At 46.2% G+C, this 26,908-nt stretch overlaps 1 protein-coding gene across 3 annotated transcripts in view; it reads right to left on the reverse strand.

Moving 5' to 3' along the window:
• LOC119649195 (CD151 antigen-like) overlaps window positions 1-21,202 on the reverse strand; it is a 119,808-nt gene extending 98,606 nt beyond the window's left edge. For all 3 annotated transcript variants that reach the window (XM_038051233.1, XM_038051232.1, XM_038051231.1), the window contains exon 1: window positions 20,398-21,202. The gene's annotated coding sequence lies outside the window, so the exon portion shown is untranslated. The remainder of the gene's footprint in view (window positions 1-20,397) is intronic.
• Window positions 21,203-26,908: the final 5,706 nt, after the last annotated feature.

Here is a 26,908-nt window from a genome sequence, read left to right on the forward strand (position 1 = left end):
AGCTTTTCCAGATCTCTCAACGAATTCCAACACAGCGTCCAGACAGTACAGTTTCCGGAAGCGAAAGAATATTGGGGCGGACTTCAGAGGTTACCCGCCAAGCAGCTTCCTAAACGATACACCTTGGTAATGCTGGACATTCCCAACAGACTATGGCACGCAGAAGCAAAACTTCCTGGAGGTATTTCAGGGTTGCGGCAAAGGGTTCTTTACCTATCGATCGGTGTTCTTGAATTGTTCCAGGATACGCTAATATATTCCAGTCAAAGGTACTGACGACATTCAAGGCTAGGCATGGGCAGCGTCACATAATCACTCTGACCGACAGATAAATGGACATCAAGGCATTGTGCTCAGTAGCAATATCCTCCAAGTTGGTGGAGTAATGCAGGTGGAGTTTTCAGGTGAACAGTCTGGGCGACACCGTAGTGGCATTGATTAATCCGATCGATGCAGAAGATGTGGGGATAAAGGCTATATTGCAAAGAAGGTCAATATGGACACCAAATGCCTATTGTGCAAAAGAAAGAAGGAAAGGTGGATAATCGACATATTACCGGAAGTGGTAAATGCCAGGAATTCAGGATCGCGTTAACTGCAACTAGAAAATGACATTGCAGGATCTCTCAGGATTTACTTAAGCAGGTCACCATCCAGCAGACCAATATCTGGATGGAAATTACAATCATAAGTGAGCCTTATAGAAACTGTCACAGTAGCGTATGGATCACAGGTTCGACCGGTGGAGTGACAATATAGCGCGTGGTGTCGCAAAACTTCGGACCTGAGTGCCGCGATCGAAAAGAAGGACGGATCACAAAGGCGCCCAAAGTGGGACCCCACATTTCCTAGGTTCAGGCCCGAAATTTTCTAGATTTCAAATACTTGAATCAGTGGAAGGTTCACAACTTCGTTTTGTTGTGTCGGATAGAGAAACAATAGTTGCTCAACTTTTTCCTTGGCTAGGCTCCACGTGCACTTAATTTCATCATAAGTTTTAGGTTTCACGCTTTTTTCCCCAGAAGCAAGTGTTCCTAAGCCTTAATTTTCGTTTTCCACCTTGTTGAGTGGAGTTTTCCAACCCTTTCCTTATAGTATATCACGAAAGTAAAGTCATTCTGGTGAGCGTGTTGTGTTTCATTTCAAAGGTTAAGGTGAAGACCTCACTAGGTAAACTTCTCAGGGGTCCCCGGTCATAAAACCATAGAGAGAAATGCTATCGGACAGGCCAGGTGCAACTCCGCTCTTGACACTTCCCGTTGGATGGAACATGCGTCCCGTTGGTAACTGTCAAATGTTGAATCTACTCGCACTACTCGACAACCACTAATTTCTAGATCTCTACCGTGAACTCACTAGCTGCACTGAGTTTAGGAGAATGGGGTTCTCTTTAAACAAAACCCGACCACGAAAGTTTTTCAGTCAGATACGCGCAAATACGTACTGGATTACGACGGTTTATACGAGGCGCTAACCTATAGGAGACCCGCAAGTTTGCGAGCCGCAGGAGGCTTTGCCAGAGGCTCAGGGGAAAACCCGGTGGCGACGGCCGAGAGGAGGCACACAAGCAATTGCGTGGTCGCCTAAAGGAAGTCATTCGGAGGAGCAAAAAGAACTGCTTCAAACAGCTGTGCGACCATGCCGACATAAACCCTTGGGGCGAAGCTTACAGAGTGGTGATGAAAAGGCTACGGAAATCACCACAGGTGACCTGTCCGCGCCTCCTGAAACAGATTGTTACCACTCTGTTCCCTCACCACGAAAATAGGGGAAGGCAAATTTTTGTCCAGCTAAATGACGGCATAATACCGTAACTGTGGAGGAACTGCGGGAAATATGTGGTAGGTTCGGTGACAACAAGGCCCCAGGTTTGGATGGCATCCCGAACCGAGCTTTGAAACTGGCAGTGAAGACTAGGCCCGACCTTTTCGCCAACACCTTCGAGGCGTACCTAAAAGAAGGAATATTCCCTGCCCAGTGGAAAAAGCAAAAGTTGGTGCTGCTTCCGAAGCCTGGCAAGCCACCTGGAAACTCAGCGTCGTATCGTCCATCTGCCTGTTGGATACAATGGGGAAGATGATGGATAGAGTCATCTACAACAGACTCTTACCCATCGTCGAAGCCAGCAATGGTTTGTCGGAACGCCAGTTTGGTTTCCGACGCGCCCACTCTACGGTGGACGCAATTGGCATGGTGGTAAACCTGGCAAAAGGTGCACTGATTTCTGGTGGCTGCTGTGCCGTGGTGGCGTTGGATGTCAAAAACCCATTCAACTCGGCCAACTGGAATAGAATTAAAAGGGCGTTGGCTGACATAGGTGTCCCCGGATACTTAGCGAATTTGGTGGAAAACTACCTCTCAGAGAGGACTCTCTGGTACGGGACGAATGAGGGCCCCAAAGAGTACATTGTCACAGCCGGGGTACCACAGGGATGGGTACTTGGTCCCCTGTTGTGGAATATCATGTATAATGAGGTGCTTGCTCTTCCCGTCCCAGAGGGGACTACGATTGTCGGCTTTGCTGATGACCTAGCTGTGGTTGTTGCAGCAAAACACCCAGAAGATGTGGAGGTTTACACAACGGAAACAGTGAGAGCGGTAAAGTCCTGGCTAGAAAAGGCCGGGCTGACCTTGGCGGACGCGAAAACGGAAGCGGTCTTGATAACGAAACGCAGGAAAAATAATACTGTAAAAGTGGAGGTCGGTGGACATACGGTCGTATCAAAGCCGGCTATCAAATACCTGGGGGTAATAATTGACACCAAATTGAGTTTTAGGGAGCACCTAGAGTATGCATGCCAAAAGGCAGCCAGTGCCACCACGGCACTTGCAAAAATGTTGCCAAATATTGGTGGACCGAAACATTGCCGGAGGTTGGCGCTAGCCGGAGTGGTGCGCTCCATCCTGCTCTATTCGTCGCCTGTGTGGGCAGAGGCGCTTGCAAACTCTCAGAGACGGAAGCAGGTGAGCTCGGTTTACCGGCGGATGGCTTTGAGGGTTTGCAGTGCTTTTAGAACCACATCAGATGAGGCAGTATTGGTGGTGGCAGGCATGATCCCGGTTGACATTCTGGCCAAAGAAATGAGTGTCCTGTACAATGTAAGACGTATGGAGGGGTATGCACAGCGTAGAAATGCGGTAAGATCAGAGTCGCTTGATCTCTGGCAACGCAGATGGGACGAGTCTACGAAAGGTCGGTGGACGCACAGGCTCATTCCCAACATTAGGGTGTGGCTTGAGCCAAAACATGGGGAGACCAACTACCACATTACCCAGTTCCTCACGGGACACGGTGGTTGCTACAGGCAGTATCTGCACTGCTTTGGGTTGGATGTTTCTCCGAACTGTCCTATATGCGATGGCATACCGGAGGATCCAGAGCATGTTATGTTTCACTGCCCACGATTTGCGATGGAGAGAAGGAGCTTAAACCAGGTGTTGGGCAGGAGCGGGACCCCGGAGAGCTTGGTTACTGAGATGCTGGAGTCCGAGGAGAAGTGGCTTGCGGTTAGCTCCGCAATCATCCAAATGCAGGAGGAGTTGCTGAAGGAACAAAGAAGAAGGAAAAAAACCTATAGGAGGCCATGCTGCCAGACTCGATATACCCTACAATTCGCATTGGTGAAGTTATGGAAAAGAGGGAAAGACTCTCAGATATGACGGTCCTTTTTCATTGTCAGGCTCTAGCTAGAGTTGGGCAGCGGATACTAGGTCAACAAGTTCTTGCGGACCTCACACCTGTAGAGTGAAGGTCCTTTGTGAATACTTCGGGCTAGTCATCCAGGATCTGAGTCGCCTAGATTTGGCTCCATTTGTCCTTCCGACAGCGGTTTTAGGAATTTGTGGCATGAAAACAGGGCACTACAACGGCAATTGGGCCCTTCGAAACGGCCATTTATACCTGCCTGTCTATCATAGTTTGATGAAAGTGAGTTGCATAATGTTTGGTACTAAAGTAATTTGTCAACACAAATGGACTGAAGACTGTCCTAATTAAGGTAAAACCGTTGGAAATTCAGAAAGCAGATAGTTTTATTCATTTGGGGGGCTAACAGGAAAACAAGAAACGGAGGTAATTCTTTTTAGTTGATACTCTTACATGTATCTTGCCATCTTAAGGGCCAAAAAATTGATGATTTCCTGAGTTTCTGACAGAGCCATAAAATGAATATGTTAATGAAACTGCAGCCCAAGCAACAAAAACCCACACCTGCCATAGACAAAAAAATCCCACTAACTCTCAAATCGATGAGTACAGGTAAAAATGAGGTATTTCAGCAACATTACTGCGATCGTAGAATTTCAAAAACCAATAAATGACTCTGATCACTTTGATGACGAAGTTGTTAAACGTTTTTATTCTGTCTATAAACACTTCCAGCTATCTATGAATTGGGTACCAGATACTGTGTGTGGGCTAGCAAGGTCCAAATTAATTAAAAAAGTTTTGATGTATTCTGTTGATGTGTTTGAAATGTTGGCGATGTAATTACACGACTATTAGAGATAATGTTCTATTTTTCATTTTTTCCTAAACCGACTGCGCAGTTGATGTATGAACGTCGACATTGGGGTTTTTTTTTCACTTTAAATTGATCAGAGTTTAGATCAATTTGTTTGTTAAACAAACTGGAGAGAGGCAGAATGGGGTGAATCGAATGAGTCGTGTAGACACAGTGTCTCCGTTTGATTATAGATGATATCCAGTAATTGATGTAATTTTGATTTATTGGATTCGGATTCAAATTTGGATAATAACGAGTGCCGAGATTTTGAATTAGACTTTTGAGATTGACGGAAATCTAAGGGGAGCAGTAGCAGTCAATTTAAAAAGAGTCGGCTGAGGGCAACAGTTTTATTGAAATTTGAAACTTGAGCTGTTCATAGTTAAGACCAGTACAGTAATCAATCACCAACTGCCACGTATACCCTCGCGATTATGAGCACTCAAATTTCACAATAAATTGGTAATTCAGTACAAACCTTTGGTCCCTAAAAGTGATGTTTCTTTTTCCCACATGAACCCCAGAACCTTAGAGAGAAAATCCCATATTTGAGAAAACACCAGTCCTGAAGGCTACCTTTCCTTCCTTCTCTCATCAGACTGCACTGCAAAAACCTAAAAAGTTGACGCAATTGACCGTGACGGTTTGCCGGCAAATACTGAAGCTCCATCAAAGTGCTCTGTGCTAGCCAAGCGGAGGAGGGGGGTCCTCTTAGCGCTTTGATCCGTGGGTCCGCACCGGATCTAAAAGTGGTACAACGAACAAGGGAATTCGCGACGACCTAACGAAATAAACTAAACGGTTCGACCGCACGCGTGGAGCCGTAAGTCTCGGACCCAAGTGCCGTAATCAAGAAGGATATTCCACGACGGATCACAGTCTCGATCCCTGCTTCTCCTGCCTCAGATGGTTATTGAGGTCCGCCCCCTGAGGTTCCCTGACATCCTTGTAACATAGAGTTTCCTGCACTATCCTTGGTATAATACCACAAGAGCTAGTCGTTTGTTGTGTTTGTCTTTGAGTTGTCTCGTAGGTGATTGCCTTCCAGAAGTCTCTGGATCTACGGGCCTTTGTGACTATATGCTGCACGGTTTTACACGACCAATCTTGTCTTGCTTCCACGCTACCTCCAGGTCAGTGGAGCTCTTTTGAGCTTGACCTGCCAGCGTGTAGCATTTATTGACAGTAGATCCTGTGGGTTCGGTTGATCCTTCCACGCAGGATGCTAGGGCGACGGACGACTACGTCTCTTCACGAGTTGAAGGACTGATCCGAGAGCGCCCGTCTACGCCTTGAGCCTCGAACATAAATACGTGCTCACAGTATCAGGCACCACACCATCAGCCTGCTTCAACTCGTGTCCTCTACATAGGAGACAGACGTGACAGTGAATAGAAAACAAACAATTTTTACTGGAGCGACCATAGACGTAACGTTGATTTTACGGCCTTGACGACAAGTCCGAGAACTTGCACGGCCATGACGACAGATCCAGAAGCAACTATATGTATGACGATGACGACTCGCCCCATGGATGCCAGGCACGACCGCTTAGCACGTTCTTCGCGGATCGTGTCTACACAATTTTGGCATCCTAGAACCTGGTTTTGAATCAACATCTTTGTCTATCAACCAAGGCGCTGACCTACTTCTAGGTTGGTAGATAAATAGATAGATAGATAGGTTGGTAAAGTTGCTACATCGTCGGCTGAGACCCGACATTGGGAGGATCCCAAAGCCTTTTATTTAGGTTGCGAGCGAACACTTGTAAGCCCGTATGTCCAGAATGTCGAGTTCCAGAGCCCATCCCCAGTCAACAGGGCGTTCCTACATGGGACGCACGTGATTCCGCAGGCACTGCAACAACGTCTTCCACTGTCACTCCGAAAGTTGTCGAGTGTTGAAGCGATCCGACGATTTGAATATGACTTACCCGGATTTGACCCTGCAAAACCTTATTAGGGACATCCTCCAAATAATGGCCTGAGTATGTCAAGAACGGGAAGGATCCTCCGTGGCCGCGCTGCAATAACCATCTGAAGCAGGAGAAGCAAGTATCAAGACTGTGATCTGTCGTGGATCTTCCCCTCGATCGCGGCACTTGGGTCCGGAGACTTACGACTCCACCCGCGTGGTCGCGCTTTTTTTTTATTTTTCAAGTTTAGCTCACGTTCCGATTTATTTCGTTAGGCCGTCGCGAATTCCTTTGTTTGTTGCATCATTTTTAGATGCGGTGCGGACCCACGGATCGGTAAAGACACGTTGATTTTGTACAAATGACGCTCAAAGGACAAGTCATCGTGCTCAATCACCTTAGTCAAACCTGGATTGGATGGTCACTTCGCCTGCAAATTCTCCGTGATCACGACGAAAAATCCATTGAGTTCGTCTTCGCCGTGTTGGAGCAGGGCTTGTAGGAACTATTAAAAGAGCACTTAATACGATGTCTGTCAGTAAGTGAAACAAACAAGCTGAAGCACTTGTTGACAGAACTCCGCTGAGCGACCGGATACCTTGTCAGCTGCCTAGGAAAATGAAGTAGTTGGTTAGGGAAAGTAGCCAATCTTTGTAATTGCAGCGACTTCCGGAGGGCACTCGTGTCATTTTGGCGTGCGCGGATTCTGATTCGCTGGACATGGTGGCGGCAACCACTGACCAAATCTATGAGTGGGGTACACTTACGGCCCATGTTCGGTGAGGTGCCGAGCGGCGTGCCGGATAAACTCGCGCAACTGCAACATTCAATGGGCGCATTGCCACCCTACCAAAACTAGCTTGCACCGTTGCTGCTCTCCATCCGGGACGAGGCTCGCGAAATAGGGCGAGATCCGCTTCCCGAAATAGGCGCTCGAGTAATAGGCCGTCAGGACCCTCAAGAGGGGCCGGGCTATGCTGGTACCACCGAACGTTCGCCATAAAATGTACCAACCCTTCCACCTTTGCAAAAAAAAACAGCCGAAAACTTTGGCGATAGCTACCACATGCACAGCACCACGTCGACATCCGCAGATTTATTTAAAACAGACGCTCTGTTTTCGGTTCACCCTTTATCCAGGTACCATCCATGAACGCCTCAAGTAGCAAATTCATCATCAATCCAGCTACAGGCAGGCATGTAGACCTGAATGGGATTATGGTAGGGGAATGCATTTACGCGCAGACTGCTGGACTCCCGCAACGGTACGTCGTCGGACTACCAACTAAACACCTTTCCATCGTCCTTTCCGTTTGTCACATTACCTTGGGCTAGTCTCAGAACTCTCCCGCCTTGCCTGGCCTTCAAATCAGGAAATTCCTGCCACCAATGGGAGGGGAGAGGAAGAAGGAAACTGTCAGTTTAAGGAACCGCCTGTCATCCGGCTCCTCCACCGGTCAAGCTCTATCTTCTTTGCAACGAGAAGGACCCTCACGTAATGGGCAGAGAGCTTGATCTTGTAATGGATTTCACTGTGGACTTCCGCAAAAATCTAGTCTAGTCCTCCTTCGTCTCCTCACCTTTACTTTTGGTGCTCTGTCCCTCGTGACGGGATTAATTTTAAGCAGAAGTTTTTCTGATGACGCGGCGTGTTGTTGCATCTTGTCCCTCTTCGCCTTCTTCCTTTGAGCCGCGGAGAGTACCTGAGTGAAGTCTATTTCAGATGCCCCTTCCTCTTTTCGTTTTTTCCTCAGTTCGCTGTGCAATGGGCTGTCTACGATCCGTTTGGCACTCGTAGTGTTACCATTGGGAGGCGCGGTTCTTTCTGCTTCCCGCGGATTTTCCCTTACTCTCCATGTCGGCCTATAATATGAAATTCTGCCCAGGAGCTCTTCCAGCTCCATCAGCCTTTTTTCACCCCTTTGCTGACGTTTTTCTGGAGGAACGTCGCAGATCGCATGCGCTTCACAATAGCCCTCCCACTCGGCCTATATTCGAAACCATTTGGTTAGTATCAGCAGTTTCCACTGTGCCTCTTTTCGCAACTATAGCACTGCATGGTACTGTCCAGGTTCCCTTCTCCGTTGGAGGTGCCGCATCACTCTGCGAGTTCTCATCTCCGTCTGCGTATCCCGGTGTCTCGTCGCGTATTGCAATCCTTGCTGCGTCCTTCGGTGGGCGCTGGGACGCATTTTCATGCTGCGCATAAACGCAGCTAGCTCATCATCCATTTCCACTATCTTCTCGTTCGTTTTGTTTTTGTTCGCCATTTAAATTTTTTACCAACGCATCGTATGCAAGGGACCAGGCCGGAATAGTATACCCTTGGGGACAAAACCCTTACCCCAGTTCCCTGAGGGCTGACTTACGATTAGCTGATCACTCCAGGCAACGTGGTCTACTAATACCGGTTCAATGCACACTACCTGACCAGGGTCCCAAGGGGGCTGGCTTCTGATGCACGCCACAACTACTACCTTAGCAGAGCTAGGCTCACATCACCCATCGACTCCCAGTGTGTCCCAGCGTGTATTGGTCATTAGCAGTTCACTCTTCACCGAGAAACTTTCTCGAGGCTACTACCTAGGACGCAGGTATTATGCCAGCTAGAAAGTCACAACTACTTGCTCGGGCATCTCGGGGACGCCACTCCCCGTATCATAAGCGGCCCGTTAAGAATCGTTGACGATCCCTGAGGAGTCTAAGATTTTGGCGCACGTATTCGTGGCATTTTAATATAGCGGACACTAGCACTCCCATCTTGAGGGCAGAATTTCTGTGCCACTATGGTTTGTAAATGGATCTGTAACACAGGTCCATCAGTGATCCTACAACCAACCTTACGTCATCAGGAACGATCGCCTCGTTTACATGTATGAAATTCTGGTAGCCTTTCCTTCGGAGCCTGAAGGTCGCCCACCATCAATCAACCCCGGTCGAAACTTAGCAACAGCTGATGGACATTAGGCTTCTGGCATTTCCTCAACAAGACGAGCCCCTAGCCATTTTGGCCGATGCTTCAGACATCACCATAGGTGGTAGTTTTCACTAAAAGATGAACCAAAGGTGGCAGCCGTTGAGCTTCTTCTCGAATCGGTTGAACCCCGCCCAACGGGACTACAGTACCTAAGATCGTGTGTTGTTAGCCGCGTACCCCGCAATAAAATAATTCCACAGTGTTCACGGACCAGCGGCCTGGTCTTCGGACGGACCAAAAGTGTGTAGGGCCGGGCTGGAAATAGGTTCATCTAAGTGACAAGGATCTGCTGGAGAAGGTGCTAATAGGAAACCGAGACAAGGTGAAACCCGTTGGGTGGACCGTTGTTGGGGCCAGGTAGGGTGGACACTCTTCACGGACCACTCGATTCGAAAGATGGACTAATGGTTTCCAGCCTGGAATTCACTGCCGTCAAACTGGGTGTAGTGAATAACAGACATAGTACTCCTAACCCAAAACTTTCGTCGTCGGGAGATTACTCAAAAGCAAAGATCAACAAGAACATCGGTCATCGGAAACAGACTAAGAAGCCAACATCCACTTGTGACCTGCTCAAAAGCCAGTACCAGTAGGCTATGCATATTCTCAGCAATTTTACTAAGAATAAGGAGGCCGGTGATATAGACGAACGAGGTGAAAAAACCTCGCTAAATAACAGGCGATTGTGGAGGAATACAACAGCAAACGACTGAAAGACGAACAGAAACGCAATAGATCTCAAGATAAAGTCGAGCAAAATCACAAGCGGAGCAGAGTGAGCAAGAGCTCGAACGCTAAACAATATCTGAAGGAAAGCACGCAGCAACAGCCAGCCACGAACTGCGTAATCTATCAACCCATAAAGACGAAGATTGCCAGGAGGCACTGGAAAAGGTCCACTATAAAGTGCGGTTTGGAGTCAGGAACGCAAAGGTAAAATTGTTCAGGTCTGCAAACCGGACGACGACCTGGATCCAATCGACGCCGTCAACGAGCTGTTGGAGGAGATGAGGATCGACGGTCCGACAGGGACTGACGAACCGCCTACGCAAGCAGAGCATGCTGAGGGTAACGCAGATAAATCTACAGTACTCGAAGTGCGCCTCAGCTTATCTGCAGGAGCCTTGGGTCGGGCAGGACTGAACCATCAAAGGGCTCCAAAACAAATATGTTAATTTATTCCACAGCATAGGAGAAGCCACCACCGATAAGCTCCGCCAGAAGAACTACGGCTGAGAGGAAGTACTTGATATCACCCTAATAAGCGACAATGGGATGCTTAGGGTGGAGAAATGGAGAGTGTCTGAACAGAGATCCTTCTTAGAACCCACTGCTACCGTGGTAGAATGAAGATCTCTCCTGATTCAGGAAGTTGACCAGGGAAATCTTCAACACCTGCTACAGCCATAAATATTGGCAGCCATACCAGGCCTGGTTGAAGAAGTACAAGTCAGCCATTAAAGATTATATACGCTGTTGCATGCAGTGCCGTCAGATTACGTGAGTCCAGAAGCTGGACACAGAGGTCCTATTACCACAGTAACATCCTAGACGAAATACTTTGAGAAATCTGGGACTTCCTCCATGGACTATGCCACACGCAAGCTGAACTTGATGAGAAACTTCGCTGCGGACTTTCCAACCAGGGCAAAGTGGAAGACCGGCGGCATGTTGCAAGGTTACCATCCACTATTCTTTACCGATGGATCAAAGATGGCCTGTGGAGTCGGCGCAGGGGTTTTCTCGAATATACACAATGTATCCGAGTACTATGGTTTTCCAGGTTTCGCCAGTGTATTCCAAGCGGATGTGCTGGCGATACTGGAAGTCTGTCTATTGCTGGAGCGTGATCCGAACCCCCCAAGCGTAACACAGCCATTCTGACCGACAACTAAGCAGCGATGAAGGCCTTGTACTCAGCGACGACATCCTCCAGGCTGATGGGGCAGTGCAGAGATGCGCTGAACAGTCTCGGCGGCACGCTCAAGGTCATCCTCCTTTGGCTTCTCCTGCATAGGAAAATAGAGGAAAATTAGCGGACTGACGGATTGGCAAAGCAGGGCTCCGTTCTTGGCAGTCCTTCAGCGGGTACAATAAGTGTCTCGGTGGCAGCTGTCAGGGGCGGAGTCTACTCGCACAGCTTAACATCCGCGAGCCTTAGATGGCAAAGGCCCACCACCTGTGCCAAGTCAAGGATGGTTTGGCCGTTTCATAACATAGCCCGATCACGAGAGCTTCTGTACCAGACACGTGCAAACGCATTCAAGATTACGGGAACCAGCCGGGCACTGGCCTATTGGGGACCATGCTACCAGGCTCGGTATATCTACAATTCGCATTGCGGAAGCTGCGGAGAAAGGCGGACCTTCAGCCACTTCCCCTGCGATTGTTCAGCTCTAGCTGGAGTCAGGTTACGGGCACTGGGTAAACAATTATTTGGGGACCTCAGAGAGATTTCTAGCTGTTGACGTTTTGTCACGCGTTGAGGAAGTCAAGACCCCCACCACAATCGAGTTCGAGAGACGACGCAGTTCTTAATCGTCTGTGGAGTAACTCCAAGTACACTTTCAGGGAGTTCCCCACTTTTGGCACCACTGCTGATTTGTCTATATAATTTATGATTCTCGTCTATGCTTCCAGCTTGCTTGATTTATTCAGTAGTTTGTAATCTGAGATGAAAATGTTGATTCCTCTGCAACCCACGAAAAATTATTATTATTGTATCTAAAACTTGCCAGCCTGAACTCCTGATGCTTATCACGATGCCACCAGTATTCACGAGGCTGGGGATTATATGGATGTTCTGCTGGTTGAGATCCACTATTAAATCAATCATTCCCCTTTAGTGTGGGAGCAAAATCTTAAATACATTTATTAGTATTCATGACAGGCGTCAATGCCATCTCATTTGAAATTCTCACATCCTTTTATTCACACCTCCATTCGTCCATTCTCTCTTATCAAAATAAAACCAACTCCACAACAAATTCAACATACGTCGACCTGTGTAAGGTCTCGGTCATGATTTCAAGAATAGATTGCATCATTTTATAATGTATCTTTACTTAGCATAAATGTATCTTTCGTCACTTTTTTCTCGTTTTAAACATTTCAACCGAAAATCCAATAAATATTCAAATACCTCCTCGCGAGCCAACCTTGAATTGTTATGCGAAAAACACCTCAGAGTTGTAGTCACGAAGCTAAGGCAGAACTGGCCGGCAGTTGAGCCAGCTCAGCTGGTTTGTCTATTTGGGAAGCGAAATCGCAAATGGGAAGACAACTAGTCAAGAGTCAATGTCATTGTCTAAAATTTCACTCTCCGCGGTAGCGAAGAAATCACCACATCATCATGGCTCTCTTGACCAGACGTGGTCATGATCATCACCTGAAGCCGGTGGGCACTATCAGTCCGAAAGCTTATGGAGTTGACTCTGATTTAGCCGGTTTCATGCTGAGAAAAAAGATGAGTATCTTTGGATAGGTAAATCCATCTATTTAAGGAAGAAATGGCAAACAAGATGATTTTATTTTATTTTTTTCTTTGTTATTTTGGTCTTCCCTTCTCGGATAAGTTTGAAAGAATTCAAGATGTGGTTCGAGGGGCATCTCCTTGGCAATTTGTAAGCTCGTCAGGTAAAGACTTGTAGAGCATCTAGTAAAATGTTAAAGCCTGTAATTTAAAGATGCAGTTGTTTTAATGTAGGTAGGGTTACCAACTAGAGTCTAGCATAGAACTTCAGCCCCAAACCAAAGGCAGCAACAGTTTTCTTAGTCATACCTGGGACTAACAAACTGACCCTTCTCCGAGGAACAGTGGCTAGCCCAGACTCCCTTTCTATTTGACAGAAGCAAAAGTTATCTCGTCCCCTAGAGTAAAAACTGTTCCTCAACTTTGTAGTGAACATGTTAAGATACTTTCTAAAGAACTTGGTCCCTCGAACTCATTCAAGTACCTCTAACAAGGCCAGCATCCATACGTTCAACAACAGCAACACTGGCAAAGATACTTTCAAAAATCTATTTTCCAACCGAGATTTTTTTATTATATCATAAAAGATGCAAAAAAATAGGAGGCCAAGCAAATTTTTGCTTTGTAGATTGTTCCTCATGAACTCGGTTAAGGTCGTTTTGAGGAACCAGTTGAGTTGAGTGCCGGTAATATCACCTCATAAGATTGCGTAAGAGGTTATAGGAGCGAAATAGTTTCTCGAGAGGTTTATATATGCTAACTTGACGTTAAGTAAGACATCAGTGAAATAATTTTCTACCTCACTTAATGCCTTTTCTATCAACTACTTACTTCAATCTTATTTCATTTAATTTTTTTCCAATTAAGCCATGAATAAAAATTTTATATTACATTAGATCAGATTTTTATCGAAGCCTAGAGGCGGAGAAAATTTACATTGCATAGAATTCATCGTTCTCGTGTATCTTTTTTCTTGGGTTTGATGGGGCTGAAATTAAGTTTAGCAAGTGGATAATAGAATATTATCGCTCCTAATTATCATATTTTAAATAGATGGTTGGTTTTATAAGTTAATTCTTGGGGATTATGTTACTGTAATAATGATGGTGGTACGCAGAGGTGGATTGGAAGAGAATTGAAAGCATTTAAATGGTATTTGGGTGGCATACCAGGTCAAGCTAGATCTAAATAATAAAAAGAATAAAAGATCCAACCTCTGAGATCTGTGTAGTCATTCTCTAAACTCTGGTTTAGATAGATACAATTCAAACTGACTGACTACGCCCTGCAATGCAATCCAATATGCAGAATGGGTGATGCCTAAAAGAAAATAGTGTAGAATGAGCGTAAGCTTCTTGGAAAGTTTTGGTAGGACGAGAAACCAATTGTAAGGAATAAGCAGGAGTTCCTCCCATGATGGTCCGAGAAGTTTGCATTCCTCTTCCACGGTTCTACATCACTCATCGGCCACCCAGGCATAGTGGGTTACATTGCATGGTGTAACTTACAGCGGACCTTCCTTAATGTGTGACCTATGCAGTGTCGCTTTCGCCTTCTGATCAATGCGTCCACAGATAGCGAAACCGTACACTTGCGAAATTCTTCATTTGTTATTGTCTCAGGCCAGAGTGCCCCGACCACTACAGGGAACTATGAGCTAGATCTTGCCTGTCAGAACCTTTTCTCCCGCCTCTACCAGGAAAAACGGAAGAAAGGACAGTTGCTGATATGGACTGACCTGCCATCTGTGGGTGAAAATGGATCCATGCAGACCGACTATGAATCTGGGAAGGCTACCAGTGGACGACCGCGAACGACACTGCGAAAAAAGGTGAAATTGCTTGGGAATGGCGATTTTGTAAGAAAAAAACATTAAAGTTAACTTGCAGCATAGTAAAGCCCCGCTGGGGTTCGGTGGCAGCTACCGCCATCTGTTATACAGGATTCCGCAACACTCGATTAAGGTCCTCCTGTGGTCTTTTATCGCCATCGAGCAACCCTCGACGCGTCCTTCGAGTGGAATGTAGCTAACGAGGACCGCTCCCCGATGGCTATCGAGAAGCATTTCTTGGGCGATTAGCGAACGAGGAGGCCACGTGACTCCCATCGAGAACAACTTCTCATATGGATTGAGCGAACAGAGACCTTCATCCCCAAAATGGTGACCCCGCCATGATCGGTCAATACATGTGAAGTGAAGGTGCAAAATGCCTAAAGACGGTAATGAACACTCGGAAGTGTACTAGCGTCGCGGTGCACATACCTCTGTTTATTCTGCACGATCCGGAGAGGTGGTCCGCGATGGTCGGCCGTAGTTTCAAGACCGCAAAGGTAACAATCGAAGCGACGAAATTTAGGTATGTGCTTGGAATTATGGATCCGTAGTACACGTGTGAAGTGATTATAATGCTCAAGGTTCAAGGAAGAGCTTATTAAGTGCCTCGGCTCATCACAGGAAGCCAACACTGGGCAGCTTCTCAAGAGAGAGGAGATCGGCAACCGTAAACCATCGCAGTTTTTGGGTCGACTACGTGATCTTGGGAATGGTGAAGTGAACAAAGCAGTTCTGCACACCCTATGGATCGGACGTCTACCACGACCAGTTCAAGCCATCCTGGCAGCACAAAAGGACATGGCAATCCGATTGAGTAGCAGGACTCGCCGATGCGATAGTAGAAACGACGTGACCAAATACAAACATAAGCGAAGTGAAAACTAGTACAAGTCAAGTGGCAGAAATTCCAGTGAAATTCACTCGTCTCTGTCTTAGCATGTAGGACCATTGTCCATTCGACAAGAGACTAATTCTCTGTAAGGCCATCAACAAACAGCGACAATCGAGCTGTTCAGGACTTCGATCACGTTCGCGATCCTTCAGTCAATGTCAGTGATGCATCTGAATTTTCGGGAAACGAGAGGACTGAAAAATAAGCTGTTATTGAGCCAGTCCACCCCGCTGGCTATTCGTCAGCAATAAGGAGACGAAGGGAGACTTTCTCCTTGTTGATATAGACATCATACGAACATCTGTGCCATTCCACGTACGAACATTCGTACGAATTCGTGGCAGCAAACAGCTCTGTGATGCACTTATTGACGCACTTGAGGAGCAGGCAACTCATTGATGGAGAGAGGAGCAATTCGATATGATGGTGCAACTAGACACGATGCCTCTATCGTCTAGCAACTGGGGAACTCTGCTTCATATGGTTCCCAAGGGCAATGGAGACTGGCGACCGTACGGAGATTACCGATCGTTATCCAGTATCACAGATAACTGACTTCAAGCAGACGCTCCATGGCAGGAGATGATTATTGGAAGGATACCCAGAAATAAAACCAAACATGGAGGAGAAGACTTTGGAAACCCATTACCGGCGGTTGTTGGGAGTGGGCAAGCGGGCTCCCGGCCGTCGATATCCATCGACCGCTGTGCCGCAGTAATGGGAACCTTGGCTTCTGTGGCATCAAATTTTATAAGCGCGATGGATGGAGTAGAACTGGTTCCATTGACGGACCCGTTCTTCTTCGTAGATCGCCACCTTTACAAGCACAAGCCTTCACGAATGAAAATTCTATTACCAAAGGGGAGACTGTCGTGGGGTGTGGGAAGAAGGAAAGAATGCCGGATGACTACATGAGCGACATAAGGTGCAGCGACAAATTAGGAGTTACGTTCATCGCACTGCAAGGGCTTTGTGAAATTATTAAGGAACGCCGGAATATCCATCAAATTATAAGGGCCACGATTCGAGGCATTCAGTTGGTCTACGGTAAGGCCCATAATGAAAGAGGAGTGAAGGCATTGGCTGAAAAAGTAAGCCAGGCAACATAAGTGACGTCCACAATAAACTCGGGAGGGGAGGAACCGGGGAAGAGGCACCGCAAACGGTCGAACGAATCAACTGGCGAGCAATCCCCTAACAGAAAAAAGGACTCAAATTAAAAAAAAAGTGGAGCAAGTAAGGAGGACTGCTCAAGCTGCTGGGAAATCTCATGTAGCCGCAATTCCAGGAATATGGTGCGAAACCCGAAAAAAGGGCGTGAAAGCCTGGAGAAAGGTGGCTCCTCGGAAAAGAGAGATAGGAGGAGGGTACAACCGGAGGTTATCATCATTTCCAAGCGTAGTGAAGGGTCATATGCTGACATTCTCAAGGAGAGTGAAGGCAGACCCCGAACTTACCACTTTGGGAGAAAATGTTAGCCGCATTAGACAGTCTCAGAAAGCAGATCTTATGATGGAGTTCAAGAAGTCCAAGGATATGACGGCGGATCAATTCGTGAGCCAAATTGGATAGATCTTGGGACAAGAAACCGAAATTAGGGTTTGCAGACCGGAGACCTCTGTTGTCTGCAAGGATATAGATGAGATCATCACGGAGGAGGGAGTTCGACCCCATTGGACTTCAAGAGTCAGCGGTAAAGACGCTACGAAACGCCTACGATGAGACACAAACCGCCATCATCAGTCAACCAGTGGAAGCAGCACTCAAACTGTTGGCAGCAGGGAGAGTTGTGTGTCGCCTTAGAGAGCAGGTATCGCTGAAGCGGTGCTTTAGATTCCTTGGCTTCGGTCATATCAGGAAGGCATGTTCCAGTGCCGATGACAGGTCGAAGCTATGTCGGAGATACAAAGCGGAGAGCCACATCAGCAAGGAGTGTGGAGCAGTCCCAAATTGTCTACTGTGCAAAGGGAAGTAGGGGGTAGACCATCAACACATTGCAAAGAGTATCAGATGCCCGAAATACAGGAGAGCCCTTAACACCCGTCGAAGACGAGGTTGATACAAATCAACCTCAACCAAGCTCAACCACCACACATCGATGTGGCCATGATTAGTGAGTCATATTGTACTATTTGGGTCGAAGCAGCGCTTTGGACTTGTAGAGAACAAGCCTTCGAGGAAATAGTGGAGCACGAGGGAGGAGTGCCACCCAGCGCTACATTTGCCAAGTATGAGCAGATGCTTGCCGCTGTTGTTTTGGATGCAAGACGACATTGATCGACCATAATTGCAGGCGACTTTTATGCGTAGGCTCTTGAGTGGGGCAACCGGACAACTAATGTGAGGGGACATGTTCTCCTCGGAGCTTTCGCGGAGCTAGACGTTGTACTGGTGAATGTTGGGGCATCCTCCACTACCAGGGGAAGGACTTAGGACCTGTCATATATGAGTGCCGCTTTAGCCAGTAGAATCGCTTGGCACCCACAGGGTGACTAAAGTAACGGCGACAAAGGCTGTTATGTAGAATAAAAATCCCAGAATTATCTCTCACGGAGGTTAAATTTCCCGATTTTCATTGAGTTTACGATTGGAAATTGTCGGACACTTTTCAAAGTGGTAAGGGCGCTCTCCTGCGCGAAACGCATTTATTTGCTCATAACGCATCATCACTAATCCAGGAACAAGAATGGAAATAACGACGTTTGCTTCCGCACTCGATAGGAAAGCAGAATATGTCCGACACAATCGCGATGCACTTTTCACATTTAAGTGGCTTTGATCCGGTGAAGCTTACTATTCGTCAATTTTCTCCCCGGGCGACCAACTATATCCCATCTTTACAATTTTCTACATCTCAACCTAAAAAAAAAAACGTGCATGACACACTCAACTCTTGTCACCTTCCTCCTCTTCTTCCTCTTTTTTTTTCTCGGAAAAAAACCAATTCTCCAGCTATGTAGCGCGGCAAAGCAGAGCAGGGTGCCGCACGGACAAATTTCGCTTCCGTGGCAAAAGTACGAAGATTCAAATTTGAAACCTAGAACCTCAAAAGTGGCTAGCAAAATTATATCGGCGTAACAATCTTCCAGCGCATTGCTTGAATTTGCAAGGTGGACAAAAAATATTGCACATCTTCGACATGATTTAATCACTTGTAAGTGTAAAACTTCGCGTTTTTATTCTCGTGTTAGTGCTGTGTATGTGAAACAATGCAGTGGTTTGTGGCCACGTTGTTGCGAGCCAGTTCGCCACCTTATATTTACCCCCGGCAACAATAACATTCTGTGCCTCCTAGAAATCCAATTTCCTCTTCATGTGTGTAGTCTTCTTTATGTAGACTTTACGTCTCCAGATAAACGATTAATGTCATTCAATGTGGAAGCTTTGTTTTCCAACGACCGGTGAGGGAAGTGCTTCTTCATCTCCAGAGGTGGTTTCTACTGAAATACTACAACCTTCACATGGAAACGGGAAACCGCTATGCTCACGAAGCTTTCAAGGATATAAGGTCTACCTGCCTTTTAAAGAAAAATTTAACAAGGGAGATGGGGCAATAAAGACGCCCCTGTCACCTTTCTTGAGTGGTCTATTTATGAATAGGATTGAGAATGATCCACATTCCTATAATCTGGGTAGCATATGTAGACGTAGATTGGGGCGTCGAGCACAAAGGACCACTACACTCTGAGTTTTCAGAAGTTGAGGCTCTTCCCCCCCCTCACACGCACATTCCTAGACCAACTTACAAATGTATTGTAAGGTGAACTTAAGATATCCATATTCTCTCTGATAATTGTGCAGACTTTAAAGTTATTTTCTCACCTCGAATTGAATCTAAATTGGGATAGAAACGCCAGGAAATCCTAAGACCCTACATGTTGATCGAGATGGGTAGTCAGACATACACATATTGACAATTATGACAATGTGAATATTCTTGCTAGAAAGTAAGGTCAAAGCTTAGAACCAAGAACGGCACTTGGACTTATCAAATCCGTAGTAATGAAAGCTATAAGGGACTGGAGAACCAAACAACTAGTCCGTCAGTGGATGAACAGTGAATCCAAACGGTCCAAATCCTAGGACTGAATAAAATTGAAATGAGATCACTATAAGATCTTATAACCGGTCACTATCCTTTCCGGAAACATATGCACACGATGGGCATCTGCTCTCTAGACCCAACATGCAGGCCTGAAGAGGACCAGATAATTTCTCTTATCATAAAAGATTGTCTCGAAAAAGAGGCTTCACCAGATGCACCAAGGCGAATAACTCCTGACTGCAGCAAATAGAGCACGACCGATCATTTAAACAAGGTTTGACCAACAGGTTGCATTAAAAAGACACGAAACCCTGAAGTTATTTATTCATCCATCAATCCGTTGAACCAATTGGTACCATTGTAAAACAAGCTCCAATGCCAAAACTTGTCGAATCCCTGCGTTATGTGCAGGAATAAAGAAGTCTAATTTTTTTATTTTTATCAACACTATCATTAGCCCCCATTGTGGTAGTAGGGAGTAAATGGCAGTGAATAGGTCACACGTTGAGAAAGCTCAACAACTCTATTACATGTTGTTCAATGTAAGGAAATCCAATATCTTAGAATATTGGACGAATTGGTCGCTCTAAAGTTACCGGCCGCAGAGTAATGGAGGAAGAGTACAAGCTTCGCGGAAAGTCTTGGTGGGAGCTGAATCATATTTCCAGAAACTGACAATAATGGAGTGTAGATGGGGTTGGTGTACTATGCCCCACTTAGGGATCGTCAACTGATATTGAAATCATGAGGAACTTACCAAAACAGAACTCGTATCTCCGAAGTATGACTCCTGGTCACTGCACGATTCTACCACAAAGCAATAATCCAACGCAAAATTAACTTCAATTAAGAAAAACAAGAAATCGTCACCACAATTCAATGATAATCCAACGAACCACAAAAATAGATCCCCCAACAAAATTCCCGCACTTTTTCGCAATCACAATAAATTTGGCAAACTCTCGCGGGTAAATAATCATCAAACTCGGTCAAAAGGCCACGTTCACTGATCACTAGCGCAAATACGCGGCTCTCTTTTTTCGACTCTCCTCACCACAAGCAACATTTATAATTATCGATCACTTCACATGCTCCTTCATTAGATCATCAATTATTTACGATTATTTCACGCGATCCAACAAAGACCCAGGCAATCACGCTGGGGCGACTTGAACTCCAGAACCTTTCGTCACCATGCGAAAAACTGCGGATCGCGCACTATGAAGTCATATGATCGTTACTAATGATAATCGAAATCCAATTGTTAGTGGATCACCTGTTGCGACTGATCCTAATATCTTAGGTCCACAGCTCCAGATCAAAGTGACGCGGAACTGTGCTCTTTGCACTTTCACACACCCGCAACGAAGGTGTTAATTGAATTCAATTGTTGTCGTGTTTCTGGTCAATCTTAATCGCAACGATCAGAAATCAGTGCGGATCGCATAGTTCGGATACGTAAATCGTAGACGGGGTCCAGTCGGCCTTACGACAACCCTCTGCATCACAGACGACATACTCGCACTCAACACGGCTGTTCGTATCGTACTATCGCCCGGAAGGTGCTTCAATGAATGAAGAACCGCGGCAAAGCCACCCGCTGTTGCCAGCAACATGTTGCTGCCTTGGTGAAGGCCGTCTTGCTGGGATAGAAAAAAGCTCGGAAAGTATCTGTGTTACATTCGGATTTAGATACTTTGTCTGAGAAAAGCTCAGTGCCACGGCGATGCGGCTATGGGAATACTTGCAAGCGATAGTGTTGAATTGTTATCAATTGTGCGGCCCAGTTAGTTGCAATGTTATGCAAATGAAGTGTTAAAATGCACGTTTTTCGCCAATTGCAGCGATAACGTGCTTTTGTTAGTTGCAGCGAAAATAGGTGAACTGATAAGGCTTTATGAGATGCTAAGTGAAGCAGAATTGTTTACTATGCAGTGGATATTATGTAAATTTCATTTTGAAGCAAGCAAGTAACTTGCACTTGTTTTCCAGTTTTGATGCGAAAAAGTTTTGATTTTTGTGTGAGAAATGTAAAACCCATCGCACTAATACAAAGTAAACTGAGATAGTAAATGTTAAAATGGAAGCTAACATATCCTAACAATTTTTTTTTTCTGTTAAGGGAAAGTCGCACCGCGTCCTTGAAGAACTATTGTGCCCCTTTTACTGGTTATAGTGTATCGATTGAGCATAGTATCTCAATCAGGCCTATAACCGTTAGGAACTTTAATATGTTCCCTACTTCCAGACTTTTCAGCTTTGCATCTGGTATCAAGTGTTCTCCCAGATGCCTGGACCTAGTGCCGGACAGTGTCCCGGGGCGTGTACAGGGGTTTCGTCCTCCTCCTCACAAAACCTGCAAGCAGTGTCCGTAGATATCCCTAGCTTCCCTAGGTGATAGTTCAGCCGACAATGACCAGCGAGAATTCCCACTATGATTCGGAGGTTCTTTTTGGTGCGGTTTGAGCAATCCTTTGTGCGTATGGGTTCGTATCCCCCAATAAGCACCCTGGATTGCTCCATCCCTGGTAGGCCCGCCCAGTCTAGTTCCCTCAACCGTTCGTCTCCATTTCTTAAATTCATAGCCATGAAACCGTTTCCGATTCCACAGAAGGGTTCTGGCCCGTGTAAAGGCGTCCCTGCTCCCTTCTTGGCTAGTTCGTCCGATGCCTCGTTGCCTTCCGACCCAGCATGACCTGGAACCCAAAGTATCCATACCTTGTTGGACGAGCCGAGTGTATTCAGTCTCGCCAGGCATTCCCATACCAGTTTAGAGTTCACCTGGTTGGACCTAAGTGCCTTGATCGTTGCTTGGCTATCGGTAAGAATAGCTATGTTCTGCCCCCTATAGTTCCTTTGCAGATTAAAGGAGGCACATTTGTCTATGGCGTATATTTCCGCCTGGAATATGCTAGTGTACCTGCCCATTGGCTCAAAGTACATTTCTCTTGAACTAATGACACCAACACCCGCTCCCTCTGCTGTGAGGGATCCGTCAGTATACAAAGTAATCAGTTGCTGGTTTAAGCCGTATGTCGTAGGCACGCTCTCCCAGTTTGCCTTGTTACTCCAAAGTGTTTCAAACTTCTTATCGAAGTGAAACCTCGTTGTCATGTTATCCCTTGGTATCAGTAATTCGGGATACCGCCTACAAAGAATATCAATCTTCCTTCGATTTAGGCAGCTCCCCGCCTCACTCATACTACCGGCCATCCTGAATATTGATCTCCTTGCCTGCATCTGTATGTGCAGATGGAGAGGTGTTAATCCCAGAAGGATCTCCCGGGATGCCGTTGGGCATGTCCTCATTGCCCCACTGACACACACGCAAGCCAGCCTTTGGAGCTTATGTAATTCCCTGGCTTGTGTGCTGAGTTGGGTTCTTTCTGCCCAGATTACCGCTCTATAGGTAATCATTGGCCTTACTATTGCAGTATATATCCAAAGTAGTATCTTCGGGCTGCAACCCCATTTTTTTCCTGCTATGGATCTGCAAGTCATCAGAGCCCTCATGGCTTTCCGACATGTGTCTTCCAGGGTAATTTTTGGTCCAGCGTAATTCCCAAAAATTTGACCTCTGTTTCTCGTTTCACCTCCATATCATGTAATGTTATGGCTCTCATCCTCTCATCCTAACAATGCTTCGATTCCTGTCTTTTTCTTATCAATAGAATTTTCATACCTCGTGGATCACTCTTAGCGATCTAAGCATTTGCGTATTAGATTGAATGCATTTTCACTCCAGGGTACTACCATGCAATATTTGCCTGTACTACCCTTTCCGTGAATTGCACTTTCGGCCAAGCCAGTAACGAATTTGATATCATCAATGGTAGATTTGGCTTTACGGAGCCCATACTGCCGATCTGAAAGGCCGCCTTGGCTCTCAATAACAGGGAGTAATTTATTATAGTCTGTAAGGGGAGGGTTTGCCTGAAGATTTACCAGGCTTAAGCAGAAGCACCAACTTCTGCCACCTCCATGCCACTGGAAATATTGACTCGGACATGCACGCTTCGAACATTTGTCCCTGATCACTCCTTCCTACCGCCTTCTGAGCCGTTTGTCTGGCTCGATCGCAGGCTGATCGAAGGCTGGCTAATTCACTATTTCACCAGTAGTTGGATCTCTACTGGGGAAAGAACGCCTCCAAGGCACGGAAACTTCGCATGCCTTGGCGATGCATTGTGTGATATGGAGAGCTCTCTTCGTTGGACCGCCTGCCTTAGTAGGTTGGCCTAGCCATACTTCTAAGAAGCTTCTTTCGCCCAATGCTTTTACAAAGGTCAGGTCTGCGATTAAGATAAACCCCTCTTTGCAAAAGCTGCTTGCATCACATTCATTGCTCCCACACTCGCAGGCCCAAACGTTGAAGTCACCGGCAATCACCTTTGGACTTCGTCCCTTCGTATCCACGCTCCACGAGACGAGGCTGTGACCCATACTCCACCGTCACGGTTTCCATTTGCGATTCATAAGTGGTCTGCTCAAGTAAGTCCTGAGCGACCCTGGAATGATTTTGGTTTATTTGAATAAACCTCATTTTTTCATTGCAGTCAACACCTTCCTAACTTCCAGACATTTACCGCTTCCGACAACATGCCAGTTATCACTTCCTTCCTTTCCTTCGCACAATAGGCATTTTAGCATCAATCGGATTGATCAATGCTTGTGTACTTTTTTTCCTCTTACGTGCCTGCTGATTCCCTAGAGAATTACCATCTTTCCCTAGGACCTATTATAAAGGACCCTAATGGCTCTCGCCATGTTTTTAATAGCTATCAACGGCCGGGAGCCCGCTTGCTCACTCCCAAAAACTGACGGTACTGGGGTTACGAGCCCTGGCACCGTAAGTTTCCGCCTTCTCTCTTCTTCCATATTGGTTTTTCCATACATGCAAAAGGGGGGGGGGGTCATTTTTTTTCACCATATATAGACATGTGGGATATCAAATAAAAAGTTTCGGTTAGTGCTTTCTAAAGCCGGTCCTAAATTTGGCATTCGATAGAAAGATGGGAAGTGCGGGGGGTCGAAAGTGATCATTCCTTTAACGGACCCGTTCTCACAACGTACCATACCGAAAACATTTGCCAAAAATGAAGAGGTTGCCACCATATGGTGCCTAGGCTCCGAAATACACAAAACAAAAAACTTTTTATACCTGAAGCGTTCAGCTTCCGATTTCCCGACTTTTTTGTACCCTGGAAACTACCCAGATGAAGTCTCCCCTAGATGCGTCTTACCGAAACAAGAGCACTCAGGAGTACGGAAGTCGTCGTCTCTGCGGCGGCTTTTGTTTCCCTTTCCGAGACTTCCTTCTTTTTTGGTCGTACCCACTCTAGAATCTGGCCGTATGCTTCAGCCTTTGATACTTCCTTCACTGAGCGTTGCGGTAAGTGGCGCATTTTCATACTCTGCCTGAACGCAACGAGCTCTTCCTCTTTCCCTAATACTTGGAAATTAACAAGAGAGGGGACCACAATACTCAGGAACGGGTGTACCCTTGAGAACAAAGCGCCTACTCTAAGCTACGTTTAGCTGAACCTAGATCTCATGGACGGATCAATGCTCGCTCGAGGCACAGCTAGACACATCACCCCATCGGTGTTGACAAATAACCATCAACGATTCCGAGGACTTCCATTATGCCCTAACGTGTACCGCTCATTTGCGGTTCACTTTTCACCGAGAAAGTTTCTCAAGGATCTTACCTAGAACGCATTTCTGATACCAATTATGGGGTTCGAGCTCCTTGCTCAGCCACCTAGGAGACACCACTCCCCATATCGTAAGCGACAAATGGCCCTTGAGGGTATATTTTAAATCGGTTAATCCGACGGTACCTAACGTCAGTGATGAGTATATGAGATTGAACTGATTTTCAATATTTACTTACAGCAAAGTAAATGATCTAAACATCTGGTGAAGTTGACATAATGTCTGTGGTTCAGATGAGTCTCCGAAACGCAGAATATGTCTGCTGTCAGGTTGTCAATCAACTCTTGGGCAGAGGCACGTTGGGCGTGTAATACCGTTGCTGATTTGTCTGGGCGAAAGCAAGAATTTCGACCAAGTTTTTGAAGGTTAATTTATTGCCTTGCGGAGGTTGAGGTACTGAGTACTCCTAGTTGCTTGGGCTTGGTCGAGACAAGCTTTGTGACATCTGGGTCACCGATTGCTTGGTTCTCGTTGTTTCGGCATTCTTTTTTGCCCTACCAACTTCCATTCTAGCAACCATATCCTTGAGTACCAAGCCTGAATGTGCAGTCTGGCCACAATTGCAGCAGTGTGGTGTCTCTGCGGCGAGTTATACCACTGCACTTCTTGAATAGGCTCTTAGGAGGGCTCGAAAATTACCACAAACAGTCCGGATTGCGACTTCTTTGGGAATTTCGGGTTGTAGCTGTGCAGAAGCTTGTCCATATGCATGACTAAATTTGTAACACTCTTCAGCTTCAAATGCGGATGCTCCTCGTTGAGCTCTCGCATTATGTACACCAGGTCTGTCTCGCTGTGGAGACCGCAGATGATTAAGGACTGAGTCCTAAAGGCCGGTGGGGTAATTGTTGGGGCGTGTAGCTCTTTCTCTCTTATGAGAGCGAATATCGCCGCATGAACTCCAATGCTCTCATCGAAGATGAGGATCCTGTCAGCCCTCGTGTTTTTCAGGGTTGCTTTCAACTCTTTCTCTTTCAGAGTTTTCAAGAATTGTGGGACATTAATTTTGTACCCAGTTATCGGGGTAATTTTTATTTTTTTGGGGGGGGGGGTTGCTTGGGATGATCATTGAACTTGTGGCTTTACCGGAGGGACATTTACACTACTAGCGCTAACCTTAGGCCTAGAGTTGTTCTTCTGTTCTGTTCTCTGCAGTGTACGAAATTGAAGAAGTCCTCTTCCTGAATGATGACTTTCAGGGAGATCTGGGTACCTTCTTTGTGATGCTGCTCTCCTGGGTGACGCTGTTGATGCTGCTGCTGTTGTTCTTGATAATCCGAGTGACGTTGTTGGTGTTGATGTTGCCGCATTTGCTGCTGAATTTGAATGATGAGTGCCTGTTGGTACTCCAATTGTTAGGCTATGACAGTCTTCTCTTGCTCTAGTTCCGCAATCCTTTCCAGGAGGCTCGAGTTCCCCTCCATCTGCTCTGCAGAGCCCCTTTATTTCCTATTGTGCCAAATCTAAAATATTCCACACTCTTATACTCTAGTCACTTACATATGAGCACAAACGTACTCGTATATATCTATACTCACATAACTCTACGT

This window comes from Hermetia illucens, chromosome 2 (assembly GCF_905115235.1).
Source record: "Hermetia illucens chromosome 2, iHerIll2.2.curated.20191125, whole genome shotgun sequence".
NCBI lineage: Eukaryota > Metazoa > Arthropoda > Insecta > Diptera > Stratiomyidae > Hermetia > Hermetia illucens.